The sequence below is a fragment of the Etheostoma spectabile genome, chromosome 5 (genome assembly GCF_008692095.1).
Source record: "Etheostoma spectabile isolate EspeVRDwgs_2016 chromosome 5, UIUC_Espe_1.0, whole genome shotgun sequence".
In the NCBI taxonomy this organism is placed as follows: domain Eukaryota; kingdom Metazoa; phylum Chordata; class Actinopteri; order Perciformes; family Percidae; genus Etheostoma; species Etheostoma spectabile.
Genome location: NC_045737.1, coordinates 36,297,698 through 36,303,228, shown reverse-complemented (window position 1 = coordinate 36,303,228; position 5,531 = coordinate 36,297,698). Strand labels below are relative to the sequence as shown.

The window sequence follows — 5,531 nt, the reverse complement described above, 5'->3', positions numbered from 1 at the left end:
GGGGGTGATTGTTGGTTTTGATTGTTGTATTCTGCCTATGCGTGCCATGTTGGAAGATTTGCCTTTCATCAAAAATAACAGAAGAAAATGTCATTATGCTGATTCATTTTTCCAGTGTGTGTCTAAAGCGTTGAAACAGCTCGAAGACGGATTTAATAAATGTCTGATTCATAACCATCATAACCATCAGGTGACTCCCAGTCTTCCTTCTGCCTTCTGACAAAGAACTTATGGATCCAAATAAAAGACTTCCTGATATTTGTATCAATGTGTAATGAGAGTAATTTTAAGGTCTTGTTCCACCTGGGTTATATGAGGATAACAGCCTGGTGGAGGATTAGAATAAAACGTTTGGATCAAAAGAATTCATATCCAGACTTTTTTATTAAATATATAATCAACAGTGAAGCTGCTCTGCGAAATTAAGGCAATTGAAGTCATTTACTTTGGCTTTTAATTAAGAGTTGTTGGTCCCTTATTTTCAGTAGTAGAATGTAACTGATTACATGTACTCAAGTGCTGTACTTAAGTACAATCTGAGGTACTTGTACTGCACTTGAGTCTTTTCCTTTCACGCCACTTTCTACTTCTACATTTCAGAGAGAAATATTTCACTTTTTACTCCACTACATTTATCTGACAGCTGTAGTTGCTTTACTAATGAATATTTTTGCACAAAAAACACATGTAGTTTATGAAATAGGATGTATTATTATAAATTAAACTACCCAGCAATATTCAGGCCATCCAGTCCAGCGGACATGATTAGTCGAGAAGGGATTGGATCTGTTCTAAAATGTGACTTTATTTCTAAATTGAGTACTTGTACATTCAGTACTTCAGGCCTGTTCCTGATGATACTCAGGCTTACATACTTTTACGTAACTTTTGTGTTATCTTCCCGTCAAAACATGCAACTTTTTGTTTTTCTGGGTCAAAATATGAACTTCTTTTCAAGGTTTTGGCGTCTTTTTCGACCCTTTTTGTTGCTTTTCCACCAATGATTTTGTCACTTTTTTCAACGTTTTTATCACTGTATCTTTTGACAATTTTTCTAACAATTTTGGGTCACTTTATTCAATGTTCTAGTATTACAAAAAAAATGAAATGCTATGAAATTGAATAATACTTGTGAGCGTTGTGTGGAACCATCCACGTTATTACTTTTGAAAATATGGTTAAAAAAACCCAAATTTCGGATTTTTTTTCTTTTTGAAAATGGGTCAAATTTAACCCCAGGACAACAGGACCTTTACTTGTAACACAGTATTTTTTTTACAGTGCAGTATAAGTATTTTTACTCATGTAAAGGGTCTGAATGCTTCTTCCACCGCTGCCTGTTTCGAGTATTTCCTTTTCTTCCGGTTTCTGTCTTTCCCTCTCCGCCACACAGCCGCGCTGTTGGCGCTGACGCTGCAGACAACAACTCTCACAGGGTGACAACACACGTCTGCACAAATCCCACTGCCCAGACAAAACCGCTTCCCCTGACAGAACCTCTCATAATAAGGTGTGTGAGAGGAACATGTGTGCTCGTGTCAGTGGGCATCAGGAGAACGAGCGCCAACAGAAGCTTAACATTTCAGAAAAATACACATCGGGTTGTGTCTGGTCTTTTTAGAGATAAAGGTCTCGACTGTAGATGTGGTTCATGTGAATGGAACATGCATCTTTTCACCTATACACTTCCAGGATGTCAAGTCGAGGCTATATATGGTTATTTATTAATGTTTCGTTGTGGCCTGATCCAAGCCAGACGCATTCTTCTCTAAAGGATTCTGCTGACCTCTTGAATTTTAAATGAGTTTTTGTGGCAGAGTTGTGCTCCGCTTCAAATCACACAGGGTCACTTTCTCCAAAACCGCTCCGCTCCTTGGATGCGAAATAAATAAAAGCTTGTTATTCCTTTGGTTGTGGTGTGTCTGTGTGTGTGTGTGTGTGTGTGTGGGTGTGTGTGTGTGGTGTGGTATCAGACAGTGTGTGTGTGTGTGCGTGCGTGCGTTTTTCTGAGACAGTGGTGTGTATTTCTGAGCCAGATGTGTGTGTGTGTGTGTGTGTGTGTGTGGTGTGTGAACTTACCTGGGCGATCAATAGTTTTTAATAAGTGGAACCTTAATTGTTTTTTTGGGGGGGTGGCACACACCACCACTCCACACACACAAACCACACCACACACACACACACACACACACCCACCACCCACACACAAACACCACACACACAACACACACACTCACACACACACCTACCCGTGCGCTAATGATTATATTTCCCAATAAGTCAACATTACTTTCCACATCACTATCGTGTTTTTTTTAAGATTATTTTTGGGCTTTTCCATTTCATTAGAGTTGTACAGGTGATGAAAGGAGGGGGGGGAGATGGGGTGGGGGGGGGGGGTGACACGCGGCCAAGGGCCGCAGGCGCGGACTCGTAACCCGGTGCCCCTGCAGACTCAGAGGTCGCACTCGATCCCGTCAATGTTTAACACAAGCTCTGAGTCTCATCGATTATTCGCACAGTCATGTCGTCATGTTCCTTCGGGTATTTCTTTCATGGATCAATATTTCATCCTTCTTCGCGGCATTGTGGAGCTTTATGTGCGCTTGTTTGGGCTCGTTCCGGTCCTAGACCCCCCCCCCCCCCTGGGAGCACCGATAACGGGAAGGAGTGTGGAAGTAAGAGATGCAGCGGAGCAGCGACTCCCTGCCGAACCGGCTTCAATAATTCACACGCGCGCATCCTGCTGCAGCCTGATGGGACATAACGCGCATGATGGTGCAGTTAGTCAACAGAACGTTTCTCCGGATAAATACCATGCCAGGCCATGCCATGCCATACCGTGCCATGATGTTCGCTTCACTGCCGATGTCGACAAAATGAGGCTGTAATATCTGTTTGCATTGCTCCCGATCTGACAGAAATATTTGAAGTATTTTATCATATACATGATAGGACTTCGAGTGTAATTCACTTTCATTTATGTAACATCTGAAACTGTGAAATGATGTGCACGTGAAGTTCAGTCATTGTAATGTAGGCCTCCGATTAATTATTCGTTGAATCCACTGATTCAACAGAAATGAATTAAATATTAATTTACTGAAGGATAATAAGAATTTAAAGCTCCAACGCAACAACTGAACGAAATATAGATGTGAATCCACCAGAAGGGCCTCACGTTTCCAACTGATTCCCAACTCATTTAAAGAGAATAGTTCTCTAAATAAACTACAAATGCCACAAGTCCCATGTTGTCTCCTTCCCCCTCCGCTCAGAGCTCAGTGCATCCCAAACCCGCGGTCCCGCTGGCTTTAGGAGCCTGTGTATGGTGAGAAAGAAAGCTCTTATTAGCAGCCTCTCGAGCCCTTCACGACCAAACTACAATGCCTGCGAGAGTTCAGCAGCCTCGCGACAACCTTTTTTTATGTTTTTTTCTTTTTCATTTTTATAAAGAAATGTGTATAATCTCTTTTTGTATTTCACTCACACACACAGTCATTTCCTTAGGCCTGATGTTTTTAGACTCACGCGGTTGCCTCACCATCTTATTATTTTAATATATATCTTAATAATAATGTCGACAATAGGAGACCGGCTGATTGATTCTTACTTCGGTTGTGTGCAGAGCTGCCAGCTGTCGCATTAAACAAGATAAGTAAAAGATGTTTCATAGGGAGAGTGTTGATGATGACCACGCGACCTGATGCGCACGAGAGACCAAAGCCTTTTAAATAGGACTGTAAACACCAAAGAGCCACAGAGCGTTTCTCTCTCTAATGTTGCATTTTGTAGTTTTGTGTTGTTGTTTTTTTCAATCCTCGGAGGACATGCAACCACTCTACCTGCTATTGATCACGAGGACACAACTCCAAAAAAAAAAAAAAAAAAAAGCAGGCCTGTGCAGCTGGTGAATCGCAGCTCGAGTGTCTTTTCCTGGAAAGCTATACGCGCACGACTGGCGACTCACACACGCGGAACGGCACTGGCGCGCTCTTTTAGTGGACCCCCACCCCCCCCACCCCCCATTCTCTATAGCTCCCCATCCAGGTTCTGAGCACCCAGAGGCCCCCGGAGCAAAACAGTAATCCCACGCATTTTACGCACAGCCACAGTGTTGCAGAGGTTTCAAACCTGTGGCTTCGGTTGGGTTGTTCGGCTCGGTGGCGCGCGGCCTCGGTAAGAGGTCCGTAGAGGAGTCCCCTGTCCCGGTCTACCGTCGGGCCAGAGACAGCGGGGCATGCAAATCTGAGCCTCGGTGATTCGCATGAAAGAAGGAAGGAAATCACAAACAGGAATTGAGAAGGGGAAGTAAATTAAAATATTAAAGGCTGGATTACTCACATTTACTTTTTATTTCTGTTGAAATAAGTTTCCATTTCTGACCACGCATTTCAAAAAGCCGAGGCTACAATGGCATTGTTTTTCAGTATAGGTGGAACAAATGCAAATCACCACTTACCAAAGTAATTGACATGAGGAATGACCTCATTAACACCTGGATCCCACGCCCCGCCCCCCCCCCCCCCTCAAAAACCATGTTTACTTTCATATGAGTGATAAATTCTGTATAAATGTTGTTTTCCAACCCAAAAACATCCAATATGTCGTATGACCCTCGCTGACTTCCTTATCAATCCTAATCTTCAGTCAAACCTCTGTGTGTGTGTGTGTGTGTGTGTGTGTGTGTGTGTGTGTGACACACTGTGTGACTGACCCAGTCTGTAGAGTAGCCTACTGTTTCTCTTCATCTTCAGTTTGAACTCTGTAAACATCAGCTTCATTTCACAATCAAAGGAATTTGCCTTGGTTGTTGGTGCACACACACCACCACATATTACAAATTAACATGAAATAAACAATACATGCGAAACAATACGTACGTGTAACTGTTTAACATTAAGAAAAATGTGGCTGTATGGATTAGTGCAGAATGGCGCACACACACACACACCACACACACACACACACACACACACACACACACACACTCACAACACACCACACACACAACACACACACTCACACACAAACACGCGCACACACACGCACACACAGGTTTGACTGAAGAGTAGGACTGATAAGGAAGTCAGGATGAAGCAGGATGAGTTCACTGACCATCCAGTGTGTCGCATTTTCTCTGAATATTAAGAGCTTTCTTTGGGGGGGGGGGACTTGATCCCTGCCCCACGTGGTGTGTACCCTTACAGTTTTATTATTGTAAGGGACACAGCTGTTTTATTGAGGGCATTTAATAACGAGAGAGAAAGAGACGGGGCTCGTTATTAGGCTACTTATTAACATGGACTTCAGCTCGGCGGAGTCTCTGCGGGACGGTTCTGACATGCGTGACAGTGTCGGAGGAAGCTGATAAGTTAGTGCTGCGTGACACACTCTACTCTCCTTCTAAAGTCAAGGTCCCTCTGATAGAAGGAAGATTTCAGTCAGATAGGATTTAGAAAATGATTACACAACTGTATATGAATGGAGACAAAATGAAGTCCAAACAGACATTATTAAGTCCAGGACCC

General features: G+C 43.1%; 1 protein-coding gene across 3 annotated transcripts in view; it reads left to right on the top strand.

The window, feature by feature from the left end:
- The window catches only part of satb2 (SATB homeobox 2), an 83,047-nt gene that overhangs the window by 7,402 nt on the left and 70,114 nt on the right, over positions 1 to 5,531 (top strand). The gene's annotated exons all lie outside the window — the stretch shown is intronic.